The sequence below is a fragment of the Macaca nemestrina genome, chromosome 6, assembly GCF_043159975.1.
Source record: "Macaca nemestrina isolate mMacNem1 chromosome 6, mMacNem.hap1, whole genome shotgun sequence".
Classification (NCBI taxonomy): domain Eukaryota; kingdom Metazoa; phylum Chordata; class Mammalia; order Primates; family Cercopithecidae; genus Macaca; species Macaca nemestrina.
Window position 1 is genome coordinate 119,229,300 of NC_092130.1, and position 16,239 is coordinate 119,245,538.

At 43.9% G+C, this 16,239-nt stretch overlaps 1 pseudogene; it reads left to right on the plus strand.

Annotated features, from left to right (window-relative positions):
* The first annotated feature begins 9,892 nt into the window (after positions 1-9,892).
* On the plus strand, positions 9,893-11,222 carry LOC105499400 (26S proteasome regulatory subunit 4 pseudogene; annotated as a pseudogene).
* Positions 11,223-16,239: the final 5,017 nt, after the last annotated feature.

Consider the following 16,239-nt stretch of genomic DNA (forward strand, 5'->3'; position numbering starts at 1 on the left):
ACTCTAACTCAAAAACTGGAACTCATACCCCTGCCCAACAGACACATCCAGAACATACTGTTTACTTCATGCCTCCTGAGAGATTCCCCTTCCCCAGCCCTCAGTGAGCCACATTGAACTGACCATGTTCAGCTGAAGAAACATGATCACATATGATGACTTTCTCAAAAGTCTGGAAAGACTTAAAAAATAAAGTAAAATAAACCCAAGCATCCCATCACAAATGTTGGCTCCAAATAGAAGATTTTATTGTAAACCTTCCAGACATTTAGACTCCACTGTTATTTTTGAAAAGACATTCCAATAACAGATGCCCCTTCAATTGGGGCATGGTTTGATAGAAAGCAGCAGGCACAATTTAAAAAAAAAAAAAAAGCACTCTTGGGATGTCAAAATAAATTAGCTGTGATGCTGAAATTATTTCCTGTTAGGTTTAATGAAGTTAACAAGATAAGTAAATTTGAAAAACAGCGTTAGCAACCAGGGGCTAATCTCCTCCCAAACATGGAGCACTTTCAGACATTGATAAAAATGTGTGTGGAATTTCTTTCATTTATTTTTATATATCACAATGCTTTCATTCCATGTCTATTTTTCAAAATCTTTGAGATTTCTTTTGAGCTGAACTTACTTGTAATTCTCTTTTGAAATATAGTTAGAAATCTGTGACTCAAGCATTTTGCTATTTTTCATGTTCTGTTTCTACATTGTTGTAGTACCTCCAACAAACAGATAAATGACAATTAAAGAAAAGGTTGAAGTTGTTATTTACGTGGCATTTGGAGATTATATGGACTTTTCATTTAACCAAGTTTTCTTGGTCCCAATTAGCATAAATTATTAAGACTTGACAGCAAGTTAGAGACATGACCCCTACCCAGAGGAACTTAGGATATAAAAATAACCCCCTCCAAAGATGGTTTTCTTACTGTTTCCAATCATTACTCCCTAGCTTATGCATAAACTGCCTTTAAAAATGTAGATAGGGCTGGGCACGGTGGCTCACAACTGTATTCCCAGCACTTTGGGAGACCAAGGCAGGCAGATAACCTGAGGTCAGGAGTTCGAGACCAGCCTGGCCAACATGGCGAAACCCCATCTCTACTAAAAATACAAAAATTAGCTGGGCGTGGTGGCACATGTCTGTAGTCCCAGCTACTTAGGAGGCAGATGCAGGAGAACTGCTTGAACCCGGGAGGTGGAGGTTGCAACGAGCCGAGATCACACCACTGCATTCCAGCCTGGGCGACAGAGTGAGACTCCATCTCAAAAAAAAAAAAAAAAAAAGTGGGTAGGCACACAGATCTTGAGGTCATCAGACACGTTTCTAGTCCCAACTGTTTCCCTGTTATTCACTTATCTCTTCAGTCATTAGTTTCACCACCTGAAAAATGAGTGGGTAGTATCCTTGATAATAAATATTATTCATTAAATATTTAATAAGTGCTAGGCCCTTTACTAAGGACTTCACATACATCATCTAATTGATGCTAACAATAACCTTTTAAGGTATTATCTCTATTTTACAAGTGTGAAACTGAGGCACAGAGAAGTTAAGTAACTTTCCAAAGGCCACTCAGTAAGCAAGTGACTAAGCCGGCATCCAAATACAGATTGATTCAAGTCCACAGGCCACACCTGCCTGTAGCCACAATGCCTCCCGCTGTGAGATACCACCTCTGGGATCCCTTTCAGATGAACTTCTCCAAGGTGCTATGATTCTTTTAGAGTACTGTTATTTGCAAAAAAGAGAAAATACCTTGAGTGATAGGAGAACAATGGTTCCATGGCTAGAAATATAAAACAGAGAGGGATACCAGGGGAAAAAATGCATTCTGGTTTGCACCTAGTGAATTTCCTAGTACCTGCAGAGATGTCCAGCAGACACTTGGAAACTTCAACTAGAACAAGGGACAAAAGTCAGAGCTGAAGATAAAGAACTAAATTCCTTGCAAGAAGGTAATGACTGAAATTAAGCAACTGAAAGAGAATGCCAAGGGAGAAGCCCTGGAAAGAGGAAGGGTCCATCCTTGGGATCAACTGCCCGAGGATGCAGGAGCCAGAGAAGGACGTATAGGGGCTGAGTAGGAGAACCTCAAGGATGACGCTTCTGAAGCAAAGTTAAGAAGAATCTGCAGAGGGGATGGCCCACAATGCCAAGTGGCACTCTCTCTGAAGTCAAGGAGATCAAGACCAGGTAAGAAGCCACTGGGATGGACCATTTGGAGTCACTAGCAGTTCTCATTGGGCAGGTATGTTGTTTTGGGGATGAAAGCCTGAACGCAATGGGTTAAGAAGTGGGACTGGGAAGAACTGATCTGGAGGCAGAAGGTGTCTGTAAACTGGGTCCCAGAGTGTTAAACCTGCCCAGGATCACAAGGTTAGTTAGTGACAGAGGCAGGACCATTATTTGGATATGCTAATCTTTTTTCCTTCATACCACACTCCTTGTAGAGATACAAAATTTTCTTTCAGGTTTCTTTCAAACAATAGATCCATTTGGCTTTGTGTGATATATAGAGGAAAGGATGACTGTCCTACGTATGTCTGACTTGGTGAAATTAATATTACCCTTGGACATATGATGCTTAATAATCTCACTGAAACAACCTCAACAGATTGTTTCACTGTCACCTGCCTCAGGCCTGAAAAACCACAGTAAGAAGCTTATTCAGTGCAAGATCTAATCAATGCAAAAATCAATCAAGATTAAACCAATGAAACATTAATACAAGACTAGCTGGATGATTGGATCCATGCAATCCCTGGATCTCCTGAATACCAAGAACTCTCTACTGACCTTCAGCTGCCCACCCACAGGAATGGTGACACTCGGAGCTTGATCATCACCTGAAGCTTCCCCTCATGAACCCCTGACCCCCCATCTCATCTCCTCATCCCTTCATATCTGCTCTTTTACCTCACAGATACCACAAGCCCCTGATCCTCTGTCTTCTCCTAATCATCAGCCTGCTCCAGGCTGAACTTCATTGTTGATCACAAGTCCTCTTCTCTCACAGACTCTTCAGCTCCCTCGCACCACAGTCCTACTACTGCCCCTGCCCAGCAAAACAGACAGGCTGGCCAGCAGCACCATAACCAGCCTTGTCTGCTCTCTTCACCCTGGCTGCTAAGGCCAACACAGCATCCTGGAACTCTAGCATCCATCTGCCCACTAGTCCTTTGATTCATCCAGCGTGAACTTCCTCACCTTGCCAAGCCTCAGCTCAGTCTTCACGTGACCTCTCTCTCCTTCTCTTGCATCACACCTTGTGTGTGATCCTTTCTCTTGATCAGAAAGGAACCCTTCACCTTCCTGCCCCCTTCACTGTAAGTACATTTACATTCACACTCATCCTTTTTTCCTTTTCCCTAGCAGCTGCAGCTCAGATCTTCCTCTTCTTGTTCAGAGTTAACCATTGCCCTGAGCCACATTCATTTCTTTCCAGGTGCTACACGCCCAGCCTCTTCGTCTCTCTGGGATACTTGCCCCCAAAGTTTATAGTTATGGGAGCACTTTTCCAGGCCTGAAACACCCACCGTTTGACCAGGTGCTCCTCTAGCTTCTAGCAAACCCCCTTCCCTCCTTCTCACCCAAACCTTCAAAAATGTAGCCTACACTCTTTCTTCTTCCTCATTGCCCATTCCTCAGTTGCTACAGCCTGGCTTCTGCCCTCCTTCCTCAGCTGAAACCAGTCTCCCAGGCTCCCATATGCTAGCTAACGGGCACTTCCCCTCCTTCCCTCACCAACCCCTCTGCGTTGTTTATGTTGTTAATGACTCTCTCATACTCAAAACTCCCCTAGCTTCTGTGACCCTACACTTTCACGATTCTCCTCCTCTTTCATTCATTCATTCATTCATTCAAAAAAAATCACTTATTGGCACTTACTACGTGCCAGGGATTACAGGGATCTAGGGGTGAGGAAAGCAGACACAACGCCCGTCCTTGTAGAGCACACTGTCTAGTGAGAGAGTCAACAGTAAACAGGCCAGGAAACAGGCAGCCAATTCTTGTCATTCAGCCTAGTTATGGTCTAGTCTATAAAGCCTCTGCAGACAATGAATTAATGAACACTGAATCACTGCTCCTGGGAAGAGTACGCTTCCTTCCAGCCTCTGGTCACAATATTTCATAAACCAAACATACATGATCTTCTTTTATATATGTTTATTTTACAGACACCTTATTTAATGTATATTTATGAGTAATTAATTATATGCAGTATTTTTAATAAGAAAACACTAGCTGAGAAGAGTTTAACATTTTCCTGATCCTGAGTAACAAGATTTCTCCCAGGTCAGAGTCTCTCTGTTCATTATAATCATTTCCTGAGCTGCTTTCTCATCTTGCCCTAGCATCCAGGACCAGTGGCCTTAGATTGATGCTTTTATTAATTTGCTGGATTTATTCTCTCTCTCTCTCTTTCACTTTCTCTCTCACTCTCTCTCTCTCTCACACACACACACACGCACGCACACAGGCATGCACACATACATGCCCCAAAGCACAAAATACACACACATTTAGCATTTTTCAACTCAAGTCATCGGAGCTTGTGTCTCATCTCATTATCATCCTCCAAATCATCTTGACACATTTATTTCTGCTTCTCCAACTTTAATTTCTAGGATGCTGATATGGTTTAGCTGTGTCCCCACCCAAATCTCAACTTGAATTGTATCTCCCAGAATTCCCACATGTTGTGGGAGAGACACAGGGGGAAGTAATTGAATCATGGGGGCTGGTCTTTCCCATGCTATTCTCGTGATAGTGAATAAGTCTCATGAGAGCTGATGGGTTTATCAGGGCCTTCTGCTTTGCCCCTCTCTCATTTTTCTCTTGCCGCCACAATGTAAGAAGTGCCTTCCTCCTCCCGCCATGATCCTGAAGCCTGTCCAGCCATGTGGAACTGTAAGTCCAATTAAACTTCTTTTTGTTTCCAGTTTCTGGTATGTCTATTAGCAGCATGAAAAGGGATTAATACAGATGCTGTGTTTAAAATTCAACTTGACACATCATATTTTCCTGAGAATCAAGATGGAATTGCATTAGCCAGAGGTGAATGTGAAGATTACTGTGGATTCAGCAAGGGGCAGAAATATAGAAATGAGAGTGACTCCAGAGTCAGACAGACTGGGAAAAGACTATGACTGCCATTCACTAACTGAGGCCTCAGCTAAGGCACTTACCTTCTCTGAGCCTCAATTTGCTCATCCACAAAGCAGAAGTAAAGTATCTCAAAAGAATGCTGTGAAGATTAGATGTATATTGCATGCAGGTTCCCTGGCACACAGTTAGGGCTCAATTAATGCCACTTTCTCCCCCTTCTGACTTATTCAGTTCTCAGGATGATCTCTGTGCCACTTGCCTGGAGCAATTTTTTGGGCCCACTGGAGTAGGAGCTGGTATTAAGAGCACCTTTCGGTACTGCAGAGAAGGAAATTCTCATGGCTTAAACATGGAGTGAGAGAGCTCGAAGAGGAGGCAGGAATCTTGGGAAAAGAAGAAAGGGGTGGTGAGACAAGAGGCAGTTTCTAGCATCTTGGGGAGGGGAAGAGGAGATCATAACAAGGTACTGTGTGTGATGGGGAAGAAAGAACTGGGAGGAAAAGAAGGGAGCAGGCGGAGTGAGGCAACCAACCAAAGCAGGGAAAGCAAATGACTGTCACCACATGGGCCACCGTCTCTCCACGGTGGGAGAAGCCAAGCACCTCCTCAAACTCAGCTCACAGGAAGGTGACACTGCAGGAGAAGGCTCTGGGAAGTCCTCATCAGGGTGCAGGGCCCCCAGCCAAGAAGAAGGAGCCGCTATGAAGTCTACTCCCATGGCTAGGTTGCTGAACCCCGAGAGTGGAGACATATGGGGCAAAAGAGAGCATCAAACGAAATAGGGAACCCAACTATCAGGCCTAGCTGTCATGTGGGTCTAAACTCCAACTGCTTTTAATATAAGGACCCATATTTAAGTAAAAAATGGACATACTTCCTTCATGAGAGTACTTACACTTACAGCCACATGGCACACAAAAACTGCTTAGTGCAAATGGAGATATTTGAGGGCTCCTTTCAATTATGTCACCACTCCACAGGGATCCACAGCTGTGGGATCCAGAGCAACTCCATGAGAGAGAATGAAAACCCCATGATTTATCAAAGGGCTGTCTTTTCCAGGTTTACAGAGGGAGAATTGGGGTCCTTGTGTCGATTCTTCCAAGGGAAAGGACCACCTCCTCCCCTCTCCCTCTGCACTCCAGAGCAGCAGAGTCTGACCCTTATAATTACATTCTTGCCGCACTTGGATTTCTTCCCATTTATTCCCCACCCCCATTCCCCCCTTTGCCAAATTCCTCTTCCTGATGAGTCAGGGATTAAAAATGCTTGGCATCCTTGCTGAATAAATAGTATTTGTCCACAGTGACACTGGTCAGTGGCAAACTGCCTTTGTTTTGTGATGAGGAGCATGAGCACACAACTTGTAAGTTGTCTATCCAGGACTCTGGTCCTATATGAGCATCAAACTCATGCCCTTGGCCTTGTTTATGTCCTGTTGCAACTAGCTAGGCTGGCTTGCACAGAGGGAAGGAGTGAAGATAGAGGGAGAAAGGGAGAGAAGGAGGTGGGGGGAGACAAACATGTGCTGGTTTTATACAAATCTTCTCCCATTTAATCATACCTGTGATGTAGACAGAATCAGTCCCATTTTACAGATCCAGAGAAATTCAGTCAGTTGCCAGCTTTGCAAGGGTTAGAAAAACTAGAATGTGAACTCTCCTATTCTGAGTGGGAGCCTGTCATTGTTTGAGCCACATCAAGCCACTGATGGAAGTGAGCAGGCAGTTGACTGAAATTGATTGCCTTTCTGCCAGCCTCTAGGCCTTAGGAAATGGCCTGCCTCAGATAGAATGGAAATTGCAGTGGGCATCAGACAGCACTTTCCTCTTCCCCCTTGGCCTCTGGCGTCAGGCTGCCCCAGAGGGAGATCTGTTGTGTTTCCAGCAGCTCTGGAAGAGACGTTTCTCCTGGAGTGGTGGACACAGCAGTGTTCTGTTATTCCCCTGCAAGTCCCACTGGGGTGTGGCAGCCATGGCAGGAATTGCTTACTTCCCTTAGCAGGCCCTGACCATCACAGGTGCTCACATTAGCTCAGGAAACTCTGCCATATGAGCTTCTTATGTCTCCTGCCTTTCACAGCTTCAGGCACCTCTTCAAATGCTTTTTAATTCAGCTGGCGTGGTGGTTCACAACTGTAATCCCAGCACTTTGGGAGGCTGAAGTGGGCAGATCACTTGAGCCCAGGAGTTTGAGACCAGCCTGGGCAACATGGTGAAACTCTGTCTCTACAAAAAAATACAAAAATTAGCTGGGCGTGGTGGTGTATGCCTGTGGTCCAAGACACTCAGGAGGCTGAGGTGGGAGGATCACCTGAACCCAGGAGGTCGAGGCTGCAGTGAGCCATGATGGTGCCACTACACTCCAGTCTGAGCAACAGAGTGAGACCCCATTTCAAAACTAAATAAAATAAATACACAAATTCAGACTCTCACGAGCCATTCATTCCCAAAGATTCCATTTGTGCTTAAGTCTGGTACTTTACAGACAGGATGAACAAGGCTCAGAGAAGCAAAGAGACTTCTGAAGGTCACATGGCAAGTGAACGACAGAACTAGGGCCAGAATCAAGGTCCCTGACTATTCTTCAGTCACTCAGCAGACATTCATTGAGTGCCTAGAATCTGCTAGGCACCACTCCGGGTGCCGGGTGTCCATTGCTGTCTTAGAAGCAAGCTGCGCTGCTCCGCTGGGGCTTCCCTGCTCCCCTCTCCTGGATGCTTTTCATTCCCAGCCCCAGAGTCTAACCCCGAGACCTCCAGGGCCACTCACCACAGCATTCCTGAAGACTTAGAAGAAGTGCTTTTGTGTGCAGCCCTTTCCTCCAAGACCCTGGAATGCACGTTCGCAGGACTTGCTGATTTATGGCCATGTTGCCTTTCAAAGAATTCCCTGGCCTGCGTTAAGTCAACAGATTTGAGAAAAGGCTTGTTAAAAGTTCTGTCACAGGAGCCAGTTGTTCCTTGTGTTCGCAGGATGCTTTCGTTAACCCTGGGCCCTGCTCAGGCCAGTAACAGCACACCCTGGGCCTACAACTGCTCAGGATCTGTGTGTAAGATATGGAAACTCTGTCATATAAATGTATTTAGTGCCATATCCAACCCTGCCCCTCCCGTGAATAGCCCTAAGCCTCTATTCTGTCATTTATCATTCTTTGTTTTAACTGCCTTAATCATTTTTGTGATCATATTAGCCTATTTTCTATTTTTATCCTCTTGTCATTCTGCCCGTCAACTGAGAGCAGTGCCACATGGTGTTTGGACGTGCTGACCTTTCTGAAAACAATTCATTCATTCATTGATTCATTCATTCATCCACTCATCCATTCAACAATCCTGGCCCTGTCCTGGGAACTGAGGATGCAGCAATAGAGAAATAAAGATGGCTGCTGCCTGCCAGGTGCACTGCCCAGATCCTTGTTCAGGGCCACTCTGCTCATTCCCCAGCTGCCAGAATTGTTACTGGCTGATGACCCACACTGAGTCCTCCCTGTGAATTGTCCTTGGCCAAAGGGAGCTGTGTCCCCTTCCTGGGGACACTCTGCATCCAATGACTGGCTGATTTGGGGCCCACCTCCTTTGTCTCAATTCAGGACATCCCTGAAGCACTTCCCCAGCTTCAGGGCTCTCCTGGGAATCAGTGGAGACCTCTGTTGCAACTGAATCACAATCCAAGTCCACTCTCTGCCCAGTCTTGCCTCCTTCACACCCTATGGCTGCTGTGCCTGAGAGCACCCCCTGCCATAACCCTCCTGGAACACAAATCTCCAGCTCAGAGTTTTGTTCCCAGGGAGATCATCCTATGACACCTGCTATCATGCAGTTTGTATTCTAGGAGTGACAGAAAATTAACAAACACAGTTATGTGAAAACTGACATTGCTGTGGGAAGAAATAGAGGGGGGTCAGGGGATCAGGGATATAGAATGGGAAGAAGATTAATTCTTCATACTCAACAGAATGATTGGAATAGGCATCTCTGAGAATGTGACGTTTGAGCAAAGACTTGAAATTAGCAAGTTGAATGTCCAAAAGCTTCTGAATCCAAAATTGAGCCTGGATCAGTCAGGATTTCCCAGAGAAACAGAACCAATAGGATGTGAATGTGTATATGTGTTTGTGTACATATATGTGAATATATACATGCATATACACTAGGATCTGTTTCAAGGAATTGGCTAATGGCATTGTGGAGCCCAGCAAGTCTGAAGTCTGCAGGGAAGGCCAGCAGCTGGAATAGGTAGGAGTTGATGCTTTAGTCTCAGGGCAGAATTTCTTCTTCTCTGGGAAACCTCAATTTTTGCTCTTAAGGTCTTCCACGGATGAGGTGAGGCCCAATCACATTATGAAAGATAATCAGATTTACTTATAGTCTACTATTTGTGAATGTTCATCGCATCCCCAAATACCGTCACAGCAGCACCTAGGTTAGTATTTGATTAGGCACTGGGTACTATAGCCTAACCACGCTGACACAGGAACCTGACAATCACAGCTACTCTGTCTCACACATATGCATCCCAACACCTTTCCCTGCTTTACTTTTTTCCTTAACACCCATCAAGAGTTGACATTCTGTGTATTTTACCCTCCCCAGTGTCTTACACCAAGCCCCTTCATTCATTTATGTAGTACCTGTTTATTATCTTGAAAACATATAAGTTGGTAGCCTTCCAGTGTGAGTATCCCTAAGAGAAAATACACATAAAAAAATAAGGACTTAGAAATAATAGTTGGGGTGGAGGAACTTCTGGCAGTGGCAGCTCAAGTGGCCAAGACAAGATGGGTCAAAGTCAGGGTGGTGGTCATGGTCCTGGATGTGGCAAGAAGGATGACAAGGACAAGAAAAATAAGTACTAACCTCCTGTACCAACTAGAGTGGGGGAAAAAGAAGAAAAAAACAAAAGGACAAGATGCTGCCAGTAAACTGCCACTGGTGACACTTCATACTCAGTGTTGGTTAAAATTACTGAAGTTAGAGAGAATTAGACTATCTTCTCATGGAGGAAGAATTCATTAGAAATCAGGAACAAACAAAACCATTAGAAGAAAAGCAAGAAGAGGAAAGATCAAAAGTGGATGATCTGAGGGGGACCCCGATGTCAGTAGGAACCTTGGAAGAGATAATCGATGACAATCATGCCATCGTATCTACATCTGTGGGCTCAGAACACTATGTCAGCATTCTTTCATTTGTAGACAAGGATCTGCTGGAACCTGGCTACTCGGCTCCGCTCAGACACAAGGTACATGTCGTGATAGGGCTGCTGATGGATGACATGGATCCCCTGGTCACAATGATGAAGGTGGAGAAGCCCCCCAGGAGACCTATGCCAATACTGGGGTGTTGGACAACCAAATTCAGGAAATTAAGGAATCTATGGAGCTTCCTCTCATTCATCCTGAATATTATGAAGAGATGGGTATAAAGCCTCTTAAAGGGGTCATTGTCTGTGGTCCACCTGGCACAGGTAAAACCTTGTTAGCCAAAGCAGTAGCAAACCAAACCTCAGCCTCTTTCTTGAGAGTGGTTGGCTCTGAACTTATTCGGAGGTGATGGGCCCAAACTCGTACGGGAAATGTTTCAAGCTGCTGAAGAATATGCACCATCCATCATTTTGGGGACCATCCAATGTCCCAGTTGAGGCCAGTGGGACAAAAAGATGTGACTCCAATTCTGGTGGTGAGAGAGAAATTTAGCAAACAATGTTGGAACTGGAACTGTTGAACCAGTTGGGTAGATTTGAGTCTAGGGAAGATGTGAAAGTTATCATGGCCACAAAACAAATAGAAACTTTGGATCCAGGACTTATCAGACCAGGTCGCATTGACAAGAAGATCGAGTTCCACCTGCCTGATGAAAAGACTAAGAAGCACATCTTTCAGATTCACACAAGCAGGATGACACTGGCCGATGACATAACCCTGGACGACTTGATCATGGCTAAAGATGACCTCTCTGGTGCTGACATCAAGGCAATCTGTACAGAAGTTGGTCTGATGGCCATAAGAGAACATGGAATGAAAATAACAAATGAAGACTTCAAAAAATCTAAAGAAAATTGTTCTTTATAAGAAACAGGAAGGCATCCCTGAGGGATTCTATCTCTAGTGAACCACCGCTGCCATCAGAAAATGGTTGGGAGCTTTCTCAATCCCTGAAAGGGATGAGGTTGGGGGAGTTGTCCAGAGGAATCCCTGTTCCCATTGATTTTTATTAGCAAAACATCCTGTGTGTATTTCGGAGTACGATGTGTAAGTGCCCAGTGGGTAGCCTTTGTCTGTTGGTCACTGTGCAACACTCTGCTTCCAAATATAGCATGCTGCTTCACCAAAAAAAAAAAAAGGGGGGGGTTGATGCTAAACAAGAGGTGGTGTCAGGTGGGTAACATGAAAGTGCTGGTTAATATCCCGAGTTAATGGGTTCAGAGATTTCAAAGGAGGATGAAACTTTGACTTGAGAAGGATTTTTTTACCTTTCTGAGGTTTCATCTGAGAGAGCAATCCACTTGGGCACAAAATGAATTTATAAGAGCAGCAAACAGAACCAAACCTGAAAGCATCACCAGTCTCTGTGCTGGGTCTATTTGAGCACCTTGATGCCAATTCTCTAAGCCTGAGTGGGAGGCAGGCTTACCTAGAGTTTCTTTACTTTTTAAGTATGTGCAATCTGATGACCCCTTCTCTCTCATCAGGTTCAGCTTTGTCTGACCAGTACTTAAGGCAAATGTTGGCCTCACAAACTTTTCCAAACACCAAGCATTTAATAAGAGTATCAACTCTGGCTCATGCAAAAGTGGGTGACTTATAGAAATAATGGGGACAGAAACAGAGGTGTTGTTGTCAGCTAATCATCCCTTTTCCTGGAAAATTTAAATATTTTCCATAAAATTATTATACAGTTATTCACTTTAAAGCTATTCTCAAATGTCCATAGAGGCTCAGTCATGAACGAATATTCATTGAGGCTTCACACTGTCTGGGCATGTCAGGAAACATCCATGTAATAAATAGACATGAGCACATATCTACGAAAACTTGGCTAGTTACTCAAGGCAATGTGTGTCCAAGCATAACCTGGAAATTTGTCCCATGAGGATTCAGAAGCAGGAGAGAAAATGTCACTATTAACTGAGATGCATAGAAAAGGCTTCATGATGGAAGGAGAATAGAACTCAAGCAGAGAAGAGGAAAGAAGGACCTCTGGGTGGGAAGGCACCCAGAGCAAAGGCACCCAAGTGGGAATGCGTGTGCATATTAGGATGCAGAATTCTCTCTGTTATATGTAGGGGTCAAGGAGGTGGGAGCAATGTAAGAGCTGAAGAATGTTTTCAGATGTAGAATTAGCATATATAAAGGAATAAGATTTTTTTCTGATTTATAAAAGTATTTCTGTAAGTTCTTCTAAAATTAAGCAACATGTGTTTAAGATCTAACAAATCATTCTTTTTAAGAAGAACAAAATTATATGAGAAAAGAATCCTCTCCCCCCATTGTATGAGTTGTTAATTCTCCATTGTTCTCTATGTGTTGGTTATGTATCTATTGCCTCTTGGATCCAAGCCCACCTTTCTATACTCTGCTCTCGGATATGGTAAGCCATCTGGGGCGTTCTCCCTTAGATGCTGCCAGCAGGAGCCTTAGACCGTGACTGGAGGGTGGGATGAAGGAAAGGGACCCTCCTTCCTGGTTTTTGCACTTTCTGGGGGTGTCTCTCCAGCAGCAGTATTGCTCCAGCAGCATAGTTGGTGCCAGCTTTCAGCAGCCCCAGAACCAGCCTCCCATTCTCTGTCGCAGGCACTAGCAAGAGCCAGGCGATGCCCATCTCTAGGGGGTTGAGCTCAGTCAGCGGGTCCCCCTCTGAGCCACTTGGTTCTGCTAACTCTACCTCTTGATGGTTGCTTCCCCAGGCCTAGAGCGGGTAACTGCTTTGTCAAATTAATTTTATTTTTTAAGATAAGTTCATAAAACATAAAATTCACTGTTTGAAAGCATACAATCCAGTGGTTAGTAATAAATTCATAATGTTGTGCAACCATTACCATGATCTAATTCTACTATGTCTTCATCACTCCAAAAAGAAACACTATCTCCCAGTTGCCACCAATTACCTTTTTTAACTTTGCAGTCAACAAGTGTTTCCTGGAGAGATACTCCTAGACTGTGTAAATATCCCATTCTGTACTCAACTTTCACCCTCCAGTTTTCAAATCTATTCATACATTTTGCTTAAAATAATTACTATGGTTCTCAAATTGCTCTAAGTCCTGAATTTTTTCAACATTCATTAGCTGGCATTCTACTGTAGGAAAGAGCATTCTCTTTCCATTTATGTGTTCATTTGCTTATTATATCAGGATAGACTCATGGATATCTATTTTAATCAATGGGAAATAATCTAATACTGTGGTTACTTGGACACACAAATCATCCCAGATTGGACCAGCTGGCCCCCCTTCCAGCTGTCCCATGTCCTCTATGTTGCCATCATTATTTGATTACTTTCTTACCTTCTGGAGCAACAAGATGTTCTAAACTTGGCATATTTTTCCTGGTCCACCTGTGAGATCGGCCATTTCTCCAAGGAATTCTGGTCCATATTCATGGAAAATAGTATAATATTTAGAAACTAAATTCTAGATAGGATCTTTGTTATTGGATTTCACTACTCCCAAGCTCTCTCCGGTATAAAGCTAGGAAACATATGTATTTGTGTACATGTGTGCATGTGTATACATATGCACACATGAAGATATTAAAGTATATGCACACAATCATAGAAATGTATATCAATGTTTTATTTCTTTAACCCCACATAGTGCAAATTCTAAATTTACACCAAAACTTCTCATCCTAATCCCATAGACTACAGGATTCATTCTAGCTTTCTCCTTTTCTATATTTATTACTGTCTTTTCTTGCAGTGAGACACCTGGCTCCCACCGCCTCATTACAATGACTTATTTCCTCAGCCCTCCTGCTCACTGCTTTTACTCCATCTTCCAAGCCCAGAGAGCTACCACCCCCATTTAGCCATCTTCCTTGCATGGCCAGAAACCCCATGCAGCCGATAATCTATTTGAAAACATTTCATTAATGATAAAAATACATATTGTGATCTAATGACTTAAACCTATTTCCTTTGCAGAAAGTGTTGCAAATGTTATAACACAGCAAACTCCTTGAATGTGTGTGTCTTCCAGTAATTTTGATAGACTGGCCAGAGTGAAAGTTAGTCCATGAATGTGATAGAGTGTTTTCTCTAAGAAAAGCTAACTTTATGCCTTTAAATCCATGAGTTGCACATGAACATGACATGAGCAAACACGTATTGTTCAATGGTTCCTGGTGGCCACTGTTTTTATTCTGGATTTTTGCTTCATAAAAATGATAAATCTGATGTTATAAACTTTCTAAGGAAGCTCACATTTTTCCTAATGCTCAAAATTGAAAGGAAAAAGGGGGCGCATGGCTTCAGGAGCCACTTAGCATTGCAGTTCAACTGTTAAAAATTACAAACAAAAATTTTATTTAATTTCTTGCTTGCCCTTAATAGGAAAGGCATCTTTACAGGATTGTTGATTATAGTGTCTGGAATGGTTCATACTGGAAGATCCTCTCAGCTAATCAGACTCTGCTCCTTTTTCTTTTCACAAGATGCATTGTGGCCTGAACATGAACATACATGGTGCTAAGTAATTTTTTTTTTTTTCTTTTTGAGACAGGGTCTTGCTCTGTCACTCAGGCTAGAGTGCAGTGGCGCAATCATGGCTCACTGCAACCTTAAGGGCTCAAGTGATCTTCTTGCCTCAGCCTCCCAAGCAGCCGGTGTGTGCCACCACACCCAGCCAATTTTTTTTTATTTTTTTGTAGAGACGGGGTCCCACTATGTTGCCCAGACTAGTCTCAAACTCCTGGGCTCAAGAGATCCTCCCGCCTCACCCTTCCAAACTGTTGGGATTACAGGCATGAGCTACCAGGCCTGATCAGCTATTTATACCTTCTCTGACTCTTAAACCTGCCCTGGGGCCACTGGTGTACTCACTGTATTTAACAACCAGCTTTCTGGAGTGCTGCGGGGAGAAGGGTAGTCCTGATTTGCAGTAAATGGCCATTTTTGTAGCATAAATACTCCCACAGTGGCCAGCGTCAAGCTTCCAACACGACATCACTTCACTGGGGGCGAGGAAGAGATTACACAACTGGCTCTCATGAGCTTGTGTGAGCCACCTCCAGCCGTGTGTACCTATAAACCAACCAGACCCACCCACCCACTTAAGCATTGTCTCCAAACTGCCAGTGACTTAAAAAAAAGTTCTGTACACTAGAGAGATAAGGGTTCAGGAAACAGGCCATAGTCCTTGATTTCAGGTGCTCACATGCTTAATTCAGAGAGATGACTGTCCTGTATCCATGATCAACAGAGAGGTTCTTGCTGGGAACAAGAGAAACGGGAAGAGAATAAGTGAAAGAAAAAAAATCAGCGAACTGTCTTGAAGTCAAAACTGAGCTTGCGGTAAAGCATATGGGATCAACCACCTCCTATGTTTTCACAGTTCTGCTCTGCCTGGAGGGAAGTGCCAGCTCCAAAGGAGGTCCAGCTGGTCTCCTGTGAGCAGGATTTGCAGGCTGAGGGTTAAAGGCACCCTAAGCCATGGAGCACCTCTGACCCCCACTGGCTGCTGTGATGCATTGCATCTCAGGGATGGCCAAGGCCCCTCAGTACATTGCCCTTTCCTAACCACAGGTGACCAGTTTCTCCTTCGATGTATTGTCAGGACTTTCCACCAAATGCCATCCATTTATCATCCATCTCCTTTGAGACATTTTCACTCTTTATCTACTTCTCCTCTGGGCTGGTAGATATTTCTAAGTCACCGTATAGTGCATGGATTTTATTTTCATTTTTGTTTGATCAGAAAATGAGTCAAGAGAAGATATGACGTTGTTGCATATGTAGTTGATTTTCATTTCTCTTTTTCTTGTCCTTTTGGTGACAAACACCAGGAACTGCTTCTTTTTGTAGAAGAAGTCCTTCACCACCTATTCTGTGTCATCATCTGAAGTGCATGCTGTCTTGTGGTCCCTTTGGTAGAGCAGGAGCACCACCCACAGCAACAAAACATGCC